General features: G+C 33.7%; 2 long non-coding RNA genes across 2 annotated transcripts; both read left to right on the top strand.

The window, feature by feature from the left end:
- The first annotated feature begins 32 nt into the window (after positions 1-32).
- LOC144312878 (uncharacterized) lies at positions 33-13,266 on the top strand. The gene is made up of 3 exons (XR_013378522.1): positions 33-66; positions 12,936-13,024; positions 13,136-13,266. It is a non-coding gene; the product is annotated as an uncharacterized LOC144312878 (long non-coding RNA).
- Positions 73-1,134, top strand: LOC144312877 (uncharacterized). Its single transcript, XR_013378520.1, has 2 exons — positions 73-279; positions 946-1,134. It is a non-coding gene; the product is annotated as an uncharacterized LOC144312877 (long non-coding RNA).
- Positions 13,267-19,289: the final 6,023 nt, after the last annotated feature.

The following is a 19,289-nucleotide window of genomic DNA, read 5'->3' as shown; positions in this document are numbered from 1 at the left end:
ATGCAGATGTCACAGAAGGTATGACCTCCTGGGATTCCAGGAGTTCGAGTTTCAAGGCAAGGTTGGGTAAGTTCTTCTGGGATGGATTGGAGCTTCACAGTTGGGGCAGGCTCCATCTAGGACTTGGAAGGGGAGGCCAAGACCCTGTGCTTAGCAGAGGGCCTGAGCAGAATGCACAGAGTCTCAACCTCAAGAAATTTCTCCAATGAGATTTCACTTTAGCTCTCAAAACACTTCCTGAGAAGACAAGAGTAAATCCCAGGCTGCAGGCTGACTTTGGCAAGTAAATAAACATTGAGCTTAGTGCCCAACTTCATGTTTTAACTCTGTAACATTTTCATATAGTTGTAGGATGGGTCACATTTTGTCCCCTTTACTCTGGATCTCCAGGTACTCATGCAGCCTTTCAAACATGTCTGAACCCGATCCAAACTTCTTCCCTTTAACTCCACTCCCCTGGATCAAGTCTTCCAATGCCTGCCTAGGATTTTATCTAGTAGTTGCAACACTGTAGTTATGGAAAACCAAAACACAACCTCAGAACCTTTGTGTATATGTCTGTATGTTTATTCCTCCTCACAATCTCCTTGATACCAGTGTATAACAACAGGCATGATGTTTTTCAAATTCAGTTCAAAACCTGTCTTGTTTTGTTTTTAATTTTGACTACTGTGAATTCCATCTTAACTGAGATTAAAGATAGCAATAGGAAAAAGTTAAAATTACAAGTCAGTCGACTTAAAAATCAGGAACCTACACGGAAGAAAGTTTGTAATTGCTGGCTGATAATCCCCATGGCATCTCTTACTGGAGCACACCAGAACGCTGCAGGGGAGTAGTCAGAATGAGAATCAAGACTTCAGCTTCAGGCTAAAAAGTCAGGATAAGCTTGCGACTTACATTGCCACCCATGACTCAAAGAACATCTATTCTTTCAAATGACAGGTTTTCTAGTTTAAAGCATACGCATGAAAAGGAACATGCCTTTCACTGATGCATCATTGTTACTGTGGTTTAACTTCTTAACCCCTCTTCCTGTTGAAGACTCCGCCATAACTGAAGTGTCTACAGCTTTAGCTGCTAATTACATTTCCACCTACGAAGCTTGGAAAAATAAAATTTAGGAAAACTGTCTCCTTCCAGGTGTGCACTGGAATTTGTTTTAAATGAATTCATATTTTGGGTGATTGTGTAAAGGGCAAGTTCTTTCTGACAATTCAAATAATTAGTCAAATCATCATTTCTTGGCAAGTTCTATTTTGATTTATTAAAATCAATATATGCCTTTAAAAACAACTATTATTAAGACTCATTCGTTTGAATACTTTCACATTGTATACCAGAAAAGTATAAAATTGCTCAGACCATGTAAACTTCTGTTAGTATTTACAATTTATTTTCCTGTATTGTATTTCAATTATTAAATGTTATTGCTGCCTTCAAAAGGAATTTTAAGGAAAAATCTGATTTTATATATTTTCACCCAGATTAAAAAAGCCCCAACATCCTGATGTTATTTGTTTCATGTATCTTACATACCCTTTGCTCAGCTTCCCCTAATGTCAACATCCTATACACCTTGGAACATTTATCAAAATTAAGAAATTATTACTGAGACATTCCAAGAGCTAAAATACAGAGTTTATTTGGATTTTGCCAGTTCTCCCACATGTCATTTTATATTTGTCCAAACTCTTACAATGTTCAACACCAAGAGAAAACTGTAGACCTTAGGTAATTTGATATAGGTTCATCAGTTCCAACAAATGTGCCACTTGGGAGGGGAATATTGGTAATAAAGTGATGCTTTGCATCTGTATGTGTGTGGCAGGGGTACAAGTGAGTAATGACAGTACCTTCCCCTCAGTGTTGCTGTGACACTTAAGCTGCTCCGAAAAACTTTAGTTTTAATAATAAATTCATTTATCATATTCCTATGTGTCAGTTTCGAAAGTTCCTATAATGTGCCATTTGATATATGCATCTATCCTTCTGCCACACTATCTTGATTATTAAAGTTTGTAGTACATCTTGAAGTTGTGTAGTGTGAATTCTTCAGTTTTGTCTGTTGCTTTAAGGATTGTTTTGACTTTAAGAACTTTAGTTACTTTTCATTTCCTGAGATGTCAAATCTATCACTTGTTGTATAATTTGGCATCAAAATGATTTGGCATAATTTGGCATCAAAATGATTTGGTAAAGGAGAAATATATGTGCTGTCAATTAAAATCATGTATGTGAATGTGAATAAAGGTTAAAATTGTAGGTTGAACAAGAAACATCTGGCTTTTGGGATGGGGCTGCAAATTAAGCATACTAATGGCACATTTTTTAAAAAGTCCTTTAAAAAATGAATTTAGGGACCCTGGGTGGCACAGCGGTTTAGTGCCTGCCTTTGGCCCAGGGCGCGATCCTGGAGACCCGGAATCGAATCCCACGTCGGGCTCCTGGTGCATGGAGCCTGCTTCTCCCTCTGCCTATGTCTCTGCCTCTCTCTCTCTCTGTGTGATTATCATAAATAATTAAAAATTAAAAAAAATGAATATAGATGCACGCTGTAAAACCAAAATGATATAGATGTGGAGAAAAGTTTTGTTTAAATAACTCAATATGATAAAATGTATCTACCTTGCCATGTTTTAAATTAATGTTCTATAATGTCATCTACTATTTCTTGTTCATTCACTTGGTATCTTGGCTACTTAATAGGGAAGCCAATTATCACTTCTATATTCTTGACCCAAAACATACTATAATTTTGAATATTGACCTATTAGTATACACATATCTTCTAAAAACTGTATTTCTCAGTAATATAAAACTATAACTAAATGTAGATGTTTATAAATAACAATAAAAATCTGCAATAGTATTTTACCAGCAATGTAATTCTTAAATTATCTACAAAAGAATTGACTGCTGTGGTACTTGTAAGTAAATTTTACACAAAGCATGCATAGGATATGAAATGATGCAAATATGGTCGTGTTGCAGTAAGAACTGTACTTTTATTACTACACATTATGCTATCAATAGTTACATTAAATCCTATTTAAGAGGCTAGTTCTAGTGTATGTACCTATTTCAAATGTAACTTCTTAAAATTTTATAGGCAAAGTCCCTCAATGAGCAATGAAAAGATGATTAAAAAAAGACGGTTGAATAGAAAAACAGCCGCAACAGTAATTCATTTTGGATACAGTTTTACTTTTTATGAATAAGTCTGCAAAATATCAACATAAAGAATGTACTTTTTTTATGAATACAGCCTTAATACTGAAAGCCAGTTCAAATAGTGAACATTTAAAAATTCTTATGACATGGGATTACACCCTTGTGGTTCACACAGCACATGTTGCATTGGTTTGATTTTTACTACTCAAAGAAGGGGAGAGTACAAGGCAAATAATTTGGTTTCTTTAAAAAGAATCTATGCCATTTTATTTTTCTATGCTATTTAGGAAATGACCAGGGTAATGCCATACAAAAGAGGTATCTGTCTTTATGGGCATTTCACATTTCATGTGTATTAAAATATCATTATCATTAATAAATGCTCACTTTATATGAGGTACTATCCAGAACCACTAGAAAACATGATACTTGACCACAAAGAACTTTGTGATTAAAGCAAGAACAGTATAAGGGATATTTACTAGCCTATATAAACATTTTACCAGCTCATTCTGCCCCATGGAACTAAAGTGAAAAGAATTAGCATTTGTAACTGCTGTCTCCTATCAGGGATTAGAGACTAGTGAAGTAAGCATGACTTTTGTTTCTGCTAGTTGAGAAAACAGGGCAAAAAAATAAATAAATACATCAGAATTTTGCCCTCTTCCTGACATTGTCAAGTCAGAGGCACAAAGTAGTAGAGAGTCTTTCTTTGTACTATCAATGAACCAATCAAATAAACAGGCAACCTAAGAAAAACAACAAAACAAACAGACAAAAAACAAAAAAGCAAAACAACTTCAAGATATATTTTGCAGTTTCTTTATAAAGAAATTTCACAGCCGTTACTGTATCCCCAAAAAAGTAAAAAGTAGAAACAGAATCAGCTGTCCAGGGAAAATAAATTCCAAAGTATTACTATTTGGGTAGACAAGTAAGATTTCACCAATGAGAATCAAATAAGTTTGTTGTAACTGAACCCAAATAGTTGCAACTGTAAGTTATATAATTCCTGAATTCTTACTAAATTCCTGATTTAGACTGTACTGATAAGAGAAAATGCACTGTTTATTAGAAAATGAAATTATATTAGTAAGTTGGTAGAAAAGATCTTTATGGAGAAAGATTAAATCCTGATTACAGGGCAGCTCCAGTGGCTCAGTGGTTTAGCGCCGCCTTCAGCCCAGGGTGTGATCCTGGAGACTCGGGATCGAGTCCCATGTCTGGCTCCCTGCATGAGCCCTGCTTCTCCTTCTGCCCGTGTCTCTGCCTCTCTCTCTCTCTCTCTGTGTCTCTCATGAATAAATAAAATATATATTTTTTAATTTTTATTTATTTATGATAGTCACACAGAGAGAGAGAGGCAGAGACACGGGCAGAGGGAGAAGCAGGCTCCATGCACCGGGAGCCCGACGTGGGATTCGATCCTGTGTCTCCAGGATCGCACCCTGGGCCAAAGGCAGGTGCTAAACCGCTGCGCCACCCAGGGATCCCAATAAATAAAATCTTAAAACAAAACAAATTTTGATTACATTTTTAGTATATTTAAATTTGGCAAATAACAGTTCAAAATTTGCATATTCTTTTTTAAATATTTTATTTATTATTCATGATAGACCCAGAGAGAGAGGGAGGCAGAGACACAGGCAGAGAGAGAAGCAGGCTCCGTGCAGGGAGCCCGATGTGGGACTCGATCCTGGGTCTCCAGCATCACACCCTGGTCCAAAGGCTAAACCGCTGAGCCACCCAGGGATTTCTCCCAAATTTGCATATTCTTAATTTGTTACAGGTGATGCTTTCTTGTGGCATTCCTGTTTCCATAAATACGTACTTGAAATAAGACAAGACATAATAAGCTTCAGCCAATATAAATTGCTTGAGTAAAGATGGTCAGAAGAATCACTTAAAATAATGGCACTAACTTCTATCTCTTAAAACTTTACAAAAATAGTAATATTGATTAATTATAATAAGGAAATGAAATATAGAAAAAATGTAAAGAATTTGAGATTATTTGCAGTTCTTCTAGAAAGAAGTTGGGTTGATAGCGTACTCTTTCCAATTATTCTAAAGACGATATTTACATAAACATAAATGTTATATGTTACTTATTTAATAAGACTGAAACCATGCTATATCTATAGCATCATTATGAATATTGCCTCATATAATTAAATATTTGTTTAAATATAATTTTTAATTGCTCCATAATGTTTTCACTTTGTGGGTGAATTTGAATCATTCTCCAATTCATGAACATTATTGTTGGGTCGTTTCCATTATAAATAGCTCTACATAAAAGTGAGTGATCTTAAACATAAATTCCTGACTAAATCTTTGGCAATGTTCTTGGGAAAACAAGTGGGTTACTGGATAAAACATTGTGACCATTTCAAATGTCTTGATCTATATTTCCCAATTGTTTCCTAGAAAATTTGCTATCACCACATCTCTAAAGTCAATGAAATTATTCATTTCATCTCACTTTTGCCAAAATTAAGTATTATCATTTTGATGTTTGCCTTTTAAAGATATAAATAAAACATTAGTAGTTTAGTATTTTTTCATGTACTCAATATTTATGTGAATTTTTCAAATTCCTCTGCCTTTCCTAACTTTTCTACAAAATTTATGATAACTTAATTTTTCTTTTGATCTCTATTCAGGTTTTCCCCTTTAGCTAATTTATATGTTATAATAAATAAATTGTCTTCCATTCCTTTACAAAGTCTCTTTAGTTATTCTGAATTATTTTATGTAGTCACTACCATATTTACTTCAGGAATTTCTATTAAATTCACTTTAGGCAATAAGTTGAAGTGTCTGTAGTATTCTTTATTTGTTCACCTGCATCATATTTTAGATTTATGACTCCCATTAAGTTAATTTGAAGGCTTTCAACCATGTTTGTATGTGTGTGTTCTAGAATTATTTTTATTAAAACATAAAATATGTCCAATCACTGAAGCTTGAAAATATTTTCTCTGGGAAGCTATCTTGTCAAAAGTTTCATTAGAAGGGAAGTCTGACAATTTTTCCATTTCTTTTTTTTTTTTTTTAAAGATTTTATTTATTCATGAGAGATACAGAGAGAGAGAGGCAGAAACATAGGCAGAGGGAGAAGCAGGCTCCCCGCAAGGAGACCAATATGGAATTCGATCCCAGGACTCTGGGATCATGACTTGAGCCAAAGGCAGACGCTCAACTGATGAGCTACCCAGGTGTCCCAATTTTTCCATTTCTATTCCAGTTTTGTTTCACTTAGCTATGCTTTTGGATGAAATCAAAGAGAGTAGCTTCAGAAGGTAAGTGAAAGAACTGAAGGAACTGAAGAACTGAACATAAGAAGGCCTTCTCTGGAATAGTGTTTCAGTAATTACACCTAAAATGCCAGGCAGTTGCATTAGGTAAACTCTTGCAGAACTGTTTTCATTAGATCTTAGATAGGTAAGCAGGGAAGAACACCAATGGTTAACTCTGGAAACCAAGAACTAGAACAGGATGGATAGATTTTGATAGAGCTTAGAGGCAGTGAGGACATGAAGCCATGCTTTTCTTATGAACAGTCCAGTTGGGAGTCTGCAGAGCTAACTCGTGGGGGCTGCTGGAGTAGAATGAGGCCATTGAGTAGCAGAAAAATGGGAAGAAGCACCAAAAAAGCAAGTGGGTGATGTTCAAGAACAACTTTTCAGTTATGCTGGTGTTATATTTATTAATTTATGTTTATGTTTTCTCCTCCTTCATCATCACTCATCATCATGTTGTCGTGACAATCTATAGTATCACAAATCATATATATTAATTAATGTATCATATATTTAAATGACCACTTATTCTGCATATATTTCCATATAAGGCATTGTGGAGAATACCAAGGAAATGATCATCACAATAGCATATAAAGTATATTACAGTTTATATAACAGCATCTTTTCATTTATTACCCAATTATAATTTGTTTGGAATTGGGTTGAGCAATAAATCCTGAGGACATGTCACCGTGAACTGGTGAGGAAGGCATCTCAGAGGAAGTAGGATGTGAACAAGCTTTGGAACAGAGCATCTTACTAGGAAAGAAGTGTTTCTTTGACACTGCTGTATCATTAAAAGAGGTAGGGTAACAAAGTGGCATGCTAAAACTAATGTTGGACTATTAATCTGAAAGTCATTTGTCAAATGAAGTATAGAGGGGGAGATCAGGGAAAAGCAAGCCAGCTGAAAAACTACTTTTAATTATCTAGATAAATGATTAAGTGTCTAGAATACAGAAACTTTGCAGTAGAGTAGAAAAAAAAAATCACTGAGTTCTGCTCAGTCAGAATATCTAAAGAGCTCTAGAATGTCCATCTTTTCTTCATTTGTAAAATGGAAAGTTTGGATTATCTTGAGGCTGCTTTCCATATCTAAAATACAGTCTTCTCCATATTCTTCTGAAAAGCAATGGAGGAAAACAGTCATATTTAATTAAGCCTTTAATTAAATCCTTAGGGTTTGGACTAGACCTTTGGTTGTAGCCTCCATCAACAGGATGTCAAAGCTTTCAGTTCTTACCTTCAGTTCAGTCAAAACTTCAAAAAATCATATGGATGAGTGGGAAGAAATATGTTTATGATCCACCTGGCCATGGAGTTTAACATCACACAGAGAAAGTCTTAAACACTTCTGAGCATTGCTAAAAATGTATTTATATATGGACTTTTACTTCTGAATTCCAAGAAGTTTTTATTCCTGCCTTAGATATTAACATATTTAAGCAATAAGAATTTGGATTTTAGGAAACAGAGCTAGATAACAATCATAAAATATTAAAAAAAAAAAAAAAAACTTTCCATGTATTTACTCTTCCTTCCACTAGGAGTTCTACCCCTCACCCACATCAGGTGGCCCTAGCAATTAAGAAACAAATAAAAGCAGTAGGAGATGGTAACTCTGCCTTCCAGGAAATAGATGCAAATAAGGTACATTGTAAAAGAAAGGGTTGTAGAGAAGAAAGATGTACATTAAACTTTTATTCCCCTTTCTTAGACTCCCTTGTCCATTTCCTTTATATCATAGTCATTCTATTTTCCACTCAACCACAAGAAATATTTCCATAATGAAAACATAAATCAATTTTTGAAGACCTTTTAAAAATTAAAATGCATCCAGCCTGTGAGAGACAGAATGAATGACATGGGTTTCCAGGAGCAACAAGGAAGTTCCAGGAAATAAGGATTTTGAGCAGAAGTATCAGGTCATACCCTTCCAAAAGAAAGGAGGTTTAGTGTCCATGAGCACTAGAAAAAAGTAAATGTTTTCAATGGACAGATTGGTTGGCAAATATCAAGGATAATTTTCAGCTGAAATAAAATTCCAGGTTAGTTTTAGTCTTTTTTTTCCCCCTGACCTGTAATCATTTTTTCCCTCAACTCTCAGGACTTGACAGAAACAGAGCTAATAGCTGTACTTGATTTAGAGGAGTTTCAAAACCTGCACATAGATGGGAGCAGCGAAGTTTGTAGTTTCATTGATACAGAGATGTAATAAAGATTTAAAGGTAACAGCTGGTTCCTCAGGAAAAAATAGATGTCAGGCAGAGAGATGCAGGAGAAGTGTTTTCAAGACAAAAGAATGATGGTAGATTTCCAATCATATTAAGAAATAGTTTAGGGATGTCTGACTGGCTCAGTCCATAGAGCATGTGACTCTTGATCTTGGGGTTGTGTGAGCCCCATTTTGGGTGTGGAGATTACGTAAAAATAAAATCTTTAAAGAAGGAAAAAATTTATAAAAGGCTTTTATGTAGACAATTATATGTGGAAAAGTGAACTTTAAAGAAAGGCAGACTTACAAACAATGATACAATACAATTAATTATGCCAGGTTTTGTCACACTGTCTTTCTAAAGGTTAAATTTAATCCAAAAGTGTCACACTTGATGTTTTGAAATTCTTTTATCATTAAAGTCAGTGATACAGTGTGAGTCATACATCCAAAATTAATATTTTAGACTATTATATATATTTCTTTGTATTAGGATTCAGCTTTCCACTCAATGAAACCCATAACGACTTAGATGTTACTAGATGTAAGACTTGATAATATTTCAACAAACATTTGAGCTGATTTTTATAAAGGCATTTTTTGAAATTTTATGTAATGTTAATAATGTAAAATTCATTCTTATTCTGAAATGGTGTTAGTTCAAAGGCTTTGGAAACCAAAGTGTTCTTTGAAGTGCTTTGAAAGATTTTAAAAACATTGTTTGCAAACAAATTTGTTTTTTACAGACTGCTCTGCTCATTGACACACCAAGACACCACTTCAAACGTGATAGCAGAGCTGTAGACAGGCAGGAAGTTTCCCAAGCCGCCAGGGCTGTACCTAGACAGACAAGTTGCAATCCCAGGGAAAGAGACTTAAAAAAAAAAAAAAAAAGGAAGGAAGAAAGAAAGAAAGAAATTCCAAGAATCTCTCAGACCAGAGGTTTAAAGTCATTCACCAAGTACACCAGTTTCTGTAACCAGAGCTTCTAGGTCCAAATGTTGTGCTATGGAGAGTGTGAAAACCAACGCTGCACACTATTGATCTCTGCAGCTAAAGCTGGATTTCCAAAGCAGAGCATGGTTCCTACAGCAGTGTCTTTGAACTTGGGAGATTAGCAATTGGTTTGCTCATCAGTAAAAATCTATTTTCAGGTACATTGTATCAACCATATGAACTGAAAATTAGTAGTTCCCACACTTTTTAAAAGAAAAGACCTTTTTCTTAAAATAATAATTTAAAAAATCCCATTTAATCCTGTGAAGTTCTCAGTGCATATTAGTTGAGAAAACATACAATATCCCAAACTAGTAAGAATGTATAATGTCTTCAATAAACTTCAATTTTGTCAATCATGAAAGTATTTACATCCTTTGAATTTGATATATATCTATATATATATAAAATATATATATAATTATAGTTTATTCATACATCATTTAGAGCTTAGGACCTCTTATAATAGCTATGAGGTTTGTAACATGGGAACAACTAACCACTCTTCTCTAAAATTTTATTTTGGCTCTTTTACATTAAAGCTTACTTACGTGGGATTTCCAACTAGGAATGTGGTTCAATTTACAGGCTTCTGAAAAGATATTTTAAAAATAAAGCAATTTATATTAAAATGCAACAGGAGAGTTTATTGTTAAGAACTTCATTGTAAATATTTGGATCATGAAGGCTTTTTTATAAACAATGTATATTTGCAATACTTGACATGTTGTATGTTGGACAACAGACAAGAATTGGTCTGTATATGGAGTTATCAGACACGATATGAAAAGGAAGATCTTTAAACCAGTAATAACTTACTGTCTGGTTGGTAGAAGAGTAAATGTAATAGAGTTAGGATAAAGTAATCATAGATTAAATGCCAATTTAGGTATTTTTACCACACCCATATGTACAACATTTAAGAAAAACATACACAAAAACATGGCATTTGGCATAAAAATGATTGGGGGATCAGAAGTAAAGAGTGGCTCACAGAACTGCTTTGGTCAGAGGAAAGAAAATTACAAAATGTATTAACAATTAGCAGAAGTGGACGGGAAAAGATAGGCAAATATTGCACTTATATCTGAGTCACTGAAGAAGAGGTATGTAGGGTTCATATTAAAATTAATCAGTAAGAAGATATTTATTTTTAGGATCATAAAGACAATTATAGTAAAAATTCTTATTGTTGAATGCATAAGTAATAATGATGAATCTTAAAATGATAATATGCCTCTACCCATAAAAAGCCAGGGAGGCTACAAATCAATCTACTGGAAACTCCCTTCATTAACTCATTGACTTTATAAAATATAATTTGTGACTTAAAACATTAAAGGACATGAAAAATACAAATTTAACCATTAAAAATTAGAAAATAATATAATGATTTGTTTCATCAGTAAAAATATGAATAGCTATAAAAACTCAGGCACAAGAACTAAGAATTCACAGAGAGTGACTTTAAAACTTAGGAAAAAGGAAAACAAAAAAGTGTTGGAGGTGATCATGCTATAAAAACAAATCCTTTGTTATATTTTACTCAGAATATGAAAACTTTCTTTGTCCATATAATCTTTAAAGATGTTATTACAGTTCCTGTATGCTTAAGATTTGAAATAGAAGTATCTTTAAACATCTTATGGCTATTTGTTACCATAGTGAATTAAATAAGACATATTTTCATAATAACTTTTTTTCTTAGCCTTCACCCACCACTTGCTCAGCAACTTCTACAACACATATTTTGGGGGCATCTGAGTGGCTCAGTTGGTTAAGCATGTGTCCTCTGCTCAGGTCATGATCCCAGAGTCCTGGGGATGAAGTCCCACATCAGGCTCCCTACTCTGCAGAAAGCCAGCTTCTCCCTCTCCCTCTGCCTACCATTCCCCCTGCTTGTGCTCTTGTGCATTCTTTCTCTTTCTGTCAAATAAATTACATTAAAAACATATATTTTGTACTGTTGTTGTTACATATGATAATCAACTTCATAGAACTGCACTGCCTTTAATGCAGGCTCATTTTTGGTGGTTGAAGCAGTGTTACTGGAAGAAATCATCTTCAATTTCTGCTTACTATATTCCTAAAAAATATCTGTCCCCTGTATTTTTTGAGAAAAAGATACCAATATAATATCAACATTAAATAAGTGACATAGGTAGAATATATATCAATATTAGATTTCCATGTTAGATTACTTATTTGTACTTTTTCTCCTACTAATGTATAAAGATTCATACAATCTTTGCTTTCTTAGCAATTATCTCATCATGATACAAAATAAGACCAGTAGAAGAGAAAAAGTGCTATTGGAATGATAGTTAAGGAACCCATTAGGGATTAAAAGTGTGCCAGCTATTTATTTTTAAAAAGAAATGCTTAAAAAGACTTAGATAAATGTCAAAGGCTCAGGTGAACAAAATATGATTTTATTTTTCATCCTGTATATTATGAATTATTCGTTGTTGTTTTTTTTCACAACCCAGTGGAGAATGGAATACCTGTCTCTAATATAGAAGCCATTGCTCATAAACTCTCAACTCCCTAGGAGTTGATTGATTGGTTTTTGCACTTCCATTACCAACAATGGCTATCAGAAAAGACTCAGTCTTTGTGACTCTGAAAAAGGATTTTTGTTTATTTTTGTTTCTACAGAATGGAAAAAAAGCACACATGTATATAAATAGCAAATACTCAAATTGAACTTGAGATTTTGATGAATTTATACCAAGCATCACAATAAAAGGGCAAATAAGAAAAAAATTGTGAAGAAAAAGGCAGGAATCTTTTATATTGCTGAAAATATACATAGAGTTTTCTATGAGAAGACTTGGCTTATAAGGAAAAGTCTGGGTAAAATTTCAGGATTTAAGAGAATACCAATAAAGTGAAGATTGACATTAACCAGACCAGGCTATAAATACCACACAAAGAGACCAAACAAGTCCTCCCCTGACAGGTCTGGCCACCTCTCCCCTTCAGCACAAACCTATAATGAACAACACTGGAATAAATCCTGTTGTTCTTTTAGGATCAGCGAAACTTAATATGTTAGTTAAAGCACTTTTGTTTTTGGATGAGTTCAAATTTGTGTATTTACCTCATAACTGTGTTAAGTGTAGGTTAAATCATGCAGCGTAACAGTGCAGTCAAGTCTCGGCAAATGTCATCATTTAATCATCTCTATTATCTTTCTTGTCTTATCACTCAAACTAATATGACTGCTTTTCTCTCAACAGCATTTTGATGTGAAGGAGGAAACTCCTCTCATGTTTAAGAAAAATTTCTAATTACCTGTGCCGAGAAAAAGGAAAATATTAACATGGAAGTAAATATACCTCTTTTTTCTGTTCTATACTATACCCTTAAAAAATACTAGTGTGCAGAGCTTATTTTATATTAAAAGCACTGGCTTATATATATTTTTATTTCCTTTTAGCCTATGAAAATCTCTGTTCAATAATCTGTGGAGATAGTTTAAAGGTGACACGATGTTTAAATTAAAATCATGATGAGAATCTAGACTGTTCTTTTTTATTCCAGTGTGAAGCACAGTCCTAGCACAAGGTAGGTGCTCAGTAAATATTTATTTCTTTACTAGTGATGATAATGACAAATTGGCCAATATCCTGTATACATTCAATGATACTGAACCCCAATAAACTCAAAGAGTGACAGCAGAAAATTTAGTTTTAGTTGTTTCTTGTCTGTTTCTTATGTTTATGATTGAGTTAAATTTGGTGTGCTTTTGTACTAACTTTTGAATTTTTAAATTTTAAGTGAAATTATATTCCTCGAAAGTATATAATTAAAAAGGGAAAGTTTAAAAAATAAATTTAACAATAAATTAGACTATTCAGGCTCAAAACGGGACTAGTGGAACATATTTATACATATCACCTAAATATGCAGCCATTACTATCATACTGATAAGCACACATCCAATGAAGCAATGTTCTAAAAACGCACACAAAATGAGGTGGAGACACAAGTCCTTCATTATCTTGGCCTACTTTTTAGAGGATAAATGGGTCTAGAAGTACCTAGCTGGCTCAGTCGGTAGAGCATGGACTCTTGATCTCGAGGTTATGAGTTTGAGCCCCATGTTCGGTGTGGCAATTACTTAAAAAATAAATAAAAATTGAAAATTAAAAAAAAATCTTTAAAAGGTTAATGAGTCTAGCATAATAACATTTGACAAAATTGCCTATGGTTCATTTTTAAGCACAAAGAAGTATAACAATGATATTACTAGTAATCTTTTGGCATATATTAAACAATATAGTGTTATAATAATGAATACAGCAAGGTCTAAATATGTCAATTGATATGCATTCATAGATCTTGTCAAAGTAACTTAATCCATCAGAAACAGTCACATGCTATTAGGAAAAATATTTATTAATCCTTCCACTATGGACATTACAACAAGTATGTTGAGAGTAGAAGCAGTGATGCAAATGCAATTGATAGTATTGTGACATAATCTGGAGATGATCCAAAAGTCCATATCTAAGATATTATTAAATCAAAGTCTAATGTCATATGAAATATTAATATAACTAGGAAAAAGGAGGGATGTTACAGATTTCCCCATAATTTTTGTATTGCACAGGCCAATATAAAGAAGGTCTTTCGTGAAAACATTAAAAAAGACATAAGATGGAAAGAATATTTAAAGTTTCTGTCACATCATTAAATATGTTGGCAAAGACCTACTGATTACTTATAGTGACTGAGAAGACTGGCAAAGAGTGTAGAAACAGTGGGTTTTCTAAAACCTGTTGCAGAAAAATGTATTCAGGTTTTATCTTGTTCGGTGTACAGATAAACAGAGTAGTTCTTAAGGTGCATTACCTTTATTAAAGTGATAGATAAGGGCACCTGGGTGGCTCAGTGGTTGAGAGTCTGCCTTAGGCTCAGGTCGTGATCCCGGGGTCCTGGGATTGAGTCCGACATCGGATTCCCCATGGAGAGCCTGATTCTCCCTCTGCCTATGTCTCTGCCTCTCTCTGTGTCTCTTATGAATTAATAAATAAAATCTTAAAACAATAGAGTGATAGATAAATTTTATACAAGCTATATATTTTATTAAATTCTTGACTTTCAATTGCAAATTTTTCAGAGGTATACATAGTGATACATTTTTTACAAAGTGGAAATTTACTGACTCCTCCATGGCAGGGTGTTAGCACAAATATCTCAAATGAGACAAGAAACGCTATTTTCAAATAAACACATTTTGTTAACTAAAATTAGCTCAGATATAACATGGCTTTCTCATCATGCATATCTTGCTAATATTTGGAGCAAGCCAAAAACGCTCCACTTGGCCGTATATCAGCGTCATTGTACATAATGAAAACTGAAGATAAGGTATTAACAATCAAAACAGAACTTTAAAGTTTTGATTGGAAATGCTAAGCAAAATATATTTATTGATTTAAAACTCTGAGTAATTTAGCTAATTTTGGAAACTGACATTGTTGAACACAGAATGGGTAAAAGATACATTTGAAAATTATTTTTCAAAGAAAGGATGATTTAAAATGGATGTGGACTTGCTCATCACCAATTTCAACTTGAAAATTTAACAATTAAGGATAGAAGCAGATGTTGGATAATGTTAGTGATTTAACCTTGAAACAATTTTCTGCAATTTCTCTGTTAGTCTTCTAGATGAGTTAAATTGAAGAGCCTCACAAAATTGCAGGATGAGCCATTAAAAAACTATAATTTGCAATTGTTTTAGGTAATGCAAAATTGTCTTTATATGCTGCAACCCAAAATAAAATATAGAAATAATTTGGGTGTTATAGCTGATAAAGATCCTAGCTCTCATTTACAATTCTCTTTGTAATCTTTTGCACTGAAAATAACTTTTCTATTCTCATTGCGTGCCTTCAGAGTAAATACTGTTTATTAAAACTTTAAAAAAATGCATACAAATATATTATCATTTTATGTATTTACTGTTTGTGGTTCTATGTTAATTTTAATTTAGAGAAAAAGTTTGACCTGCTAAAAGTGTTTGAAAAGTAAGTCCTAGATGTCCTATTCAAGTATTAATATCAAGGACATACCTCTAATTTCCTCATATAAAATATGGTAATTGTAATTACTTGACTGCCAAGGTTGTTGTAAGAATTACAGGTAATATGTGAAATATTTGAAGATAATTTAGGGAGCACTATTTAAGCACTGGGCACAGTGTCTGTCCTGAAATAACCATGCTATGCTATAAATTCTGTTATTATTATTACTGAAGGAGGTGCCCTGTTTGTGAATGAAGGAGAAAGGATTCATTGCATTGGGAACATCCTGGACTGTTTGGGAATTTCTGGCTTCCAGATTACAGCTCAGCTACTAATATTTCTTAACTTGTCATAGTTTCTGTTGAAAACCTAACAAAAAGCTGTAGGCATTCTCCCACGAGTATAAACTTTTGTATTTTTCCAATGATCACAGACTTCCCAAAGGATCTAGTGTATCCTGAGAGTCCAGATTAAGATCTCTTCCTCAAGTTTGGTCTTAGAGATCGTGGTAATGCAGCTAGTTCTTCACTGAAATAAAACCAGGATTTTTTTTTCTTCAGAAATACATTTGACAAAGACAACAATTACAAGATTACAGAATTTACCTTATTGATTTATTGCTTTGTTGTTTGCAAAGAACATTCCTATGGCCATTAAATTGACCACTTGCAGACCTAAGCTCAAATTTCTGCATAGCCCCTTCTCTTCAAATGGAGAAGATGACTGGGGAAGAAGAAAGTAAGGACTGGCTTCCCTCTTGTTCTGGTAACAGGCCTAGAATTTTTGGAACTTCTTTCCTCAAGCTTCAATATGAGACTCATAAAAATGGAAACATGAGTATCATTGATAAGCAAAAACTAAAGGAGTAATACAAATGAGCTTTTAAATTGAGTTAATGTTTTAACTTAGATTATTAACTTATATTTACCCAAATTACAAATTTTGTTAAGTGAGCCAAAGGGAATGCAACTCCTTTCTTTTATATTCTGAATGTTTTAAAAAGTTTTTTTCAGATAAAAGCAAAAGGATTTTCTCTCTCCTTTCTCTTAAAGAAATAAAAGATGTGGATGATTAGCATTACAGTATATCGGTTAGCGTCTCTGTTCTCTTCCTAATATATCAAATGTCAAAACTTCTCTCTTTAGAATAACAAAAATGACCTTTTGGTGCCATCAGCTCTGGCTGACCTTTGAGTAGCCATAACAGTGGCAGAGAAACAATAAAGATACATCAAGCGAGAGTTCCTTTTTGCCACTGGGATACTCAGGGCAGGAACCAGAGTACTCTACGGAATTTGAGCTCCTAAATTTTTTAAGTAAAAATTAACGAAAGGACTTTCTATTATGAGAATCAACTTTATGACCTTGAAGTGGTATTTAAGTATTTCAGTTAACATAAAACTTACAGCAGTCTGCACTTTAGAGAAAGCACCATTTTCAGAATATGCTTTAGTGAGTGATATAAACATCAACATTTCGAAAGCTACATATACAGCTTAAAGTAAATTTATTAATGGAAAATCTGGTTTAAACACAAGAGCTGTGTGGCATAATTTAAATAATTTAATACGGAATAATAGTTTTTTTTATTTTACTCCCTCCCATTAATTAAAATGTTAACATCAGCCTGTCACAGAGAAACAATTTCTTTTCAAAGGACTTGGAACCACACACTGGCTGATGTTTGAAATCCTGTATCTATATGATTTATCTGTAGGCCACCATTTGAACATTTATTATTTTTGCTGTCCAGACTTTCTAATTTTGTTTATGTTTTTCATGAAGTGTGGAATCACGATTATGAATTTATATAAACCCAAGCTCAGTAGTTCAATAAGATGAAAGACCTGAATTACTTCAGGACATTCCAGTATGTGCAAATTGGAATTCTGGTTACAATGAAGCTCCCTCTTTCAGTTAAGTTGGACAGAGGGAGAGGATCATTTCATCAAAGGGAATTGACCCTGTGTAAGAGAATTTAGCCTGTCAAACAACGGGTTCAGCCCATCAAATAAGGTTTCAGTAATTACTTATTTGCATGTTGCTGTTTGTTCATCGAAAGACACCTGTAATAATATTTCTCTTCTTTATTTTTGCTGTGATCTCTTAACTTTTTTTTCTTAGTTATCAGCTTTTTTAAAAAAATTTGACCAATCTCGAAGTCTATAGCAAAATAACTTGGAATCTCTCTTAAAATAATTAAACAGTTGTTCACTTTTCTCTTAGGCATTGGCATTTAAAGTATCTTTTAAAACAATGTGTTCTCTTTTGCAGAAATTTGCCTCATATAATTAAAATTTAGGTTTAAATTCATAGTAACTTTTGTTAGAAGACTTCTCGTAAAAAATTCTTGGTTTCATTCATTTATTCAGTGGGCACCTATTAAATATCTACTATGTGTTGGGCTCTTTTCTATGCTTTTGGAAACAAAAATGAATAAAACAAAGAACACATAGAATAAATCTTGTTGAATAATGCTGCATCTCTATTTCCTCTCCAATTCAGCTCTATCATGCTAAAGTGGTTGGGGGATTTCACAAAAACTGTTCATTACAACATCATTGGAGGAGGGGATGATGGGAATGAGAAAGAAAACAACACAAGCCATATAGTCAGTGGTTTTGAATAGAAACAATTTTATTTTCTTAATTTTTAAAAATATTTTATTTATTTATTTATTCATGAGACACAGGAAGAAGGCAGAGCCATAGACAGAGGGAGAAGTAGGCTCCTCACAGGGAGCCTGATGTAGGACTCAATCACAAAACTCTGGGATCACGTCCTGAGCTGAAGGCAGATATTCAACCACTGAGCCACCCAGGTGTCCCAAATAGAAGCAGTTGTAAATCTAATCTTCCCTTTCAGACTGTCTCTCCTTGCTGTCACCCCAAATAGAATTCCTCTCTTCACTTACCTTCCTTGTAAGGCTCAGGTGAAGACACAACCTTTTCCATTTCCAAGCAGCCATCCTCTCTTCCAGTTCTTAGTGTGCTTGTGGAACTTTCCAAGGTACTTACTCCTGGTACCACCCATTTGATATTAGCATATGTAACTATGAATTATCTCTTTATTTAGTGTTTCCCCTAAACTTGTTATTGGGATTTAAATACTGAACAGAAGGATTCATATCTTCTGGGGTTTTGAGTTGCCAGTGAGGTGCCCTAATTATATGGGACACTGAGGAAGTGATTATGATGATATTTTTCTTTATTTGTAGCCAAATATAGCACCTCATTTATTGGTGGTTAATAACAAATATACTTTTACCCTAATGAGTAATACACACGACTATAAGAGTGAAAGGAATAAATATCAAAATCTCAGGAAGCCTTTAGTAACAAAAATAATGCTAGCTTCTATCTTTCAAGAGTCACTGTAAGTATGACAGAGAGTAAAGTGATGAATATCCGGATAGGGAGAATTTTAACTGGCATCTAAATTAGAAACTGTTTTCTTCCTACAAAAATGTAGGAAGGCTTAATTAACAAATACATCATGCTGTGTAGTTGCAAAAGTCTCCAACTTTATGTCTTTCTAATCTGTTGTCCAAATGGCCACG

Source organism: Canis aureus, chromosome 4, assembly GCF_053574225.1.
Source record: "Canis aureus isolate CA01 chromosome 4, VMU_Caureus_v.1.0, whole genome shotgun sequence".
NCBI lineage: Eukaryota > Metazoa > Chordata > Mammalia > Carnivora > Canidae > Canis > Canis aureus.
The sequence above is the reverse complement of the archived record's forward strand: the minus strand, read 5'-3'. Positions and strand labels throughout refer to the sequence as shown.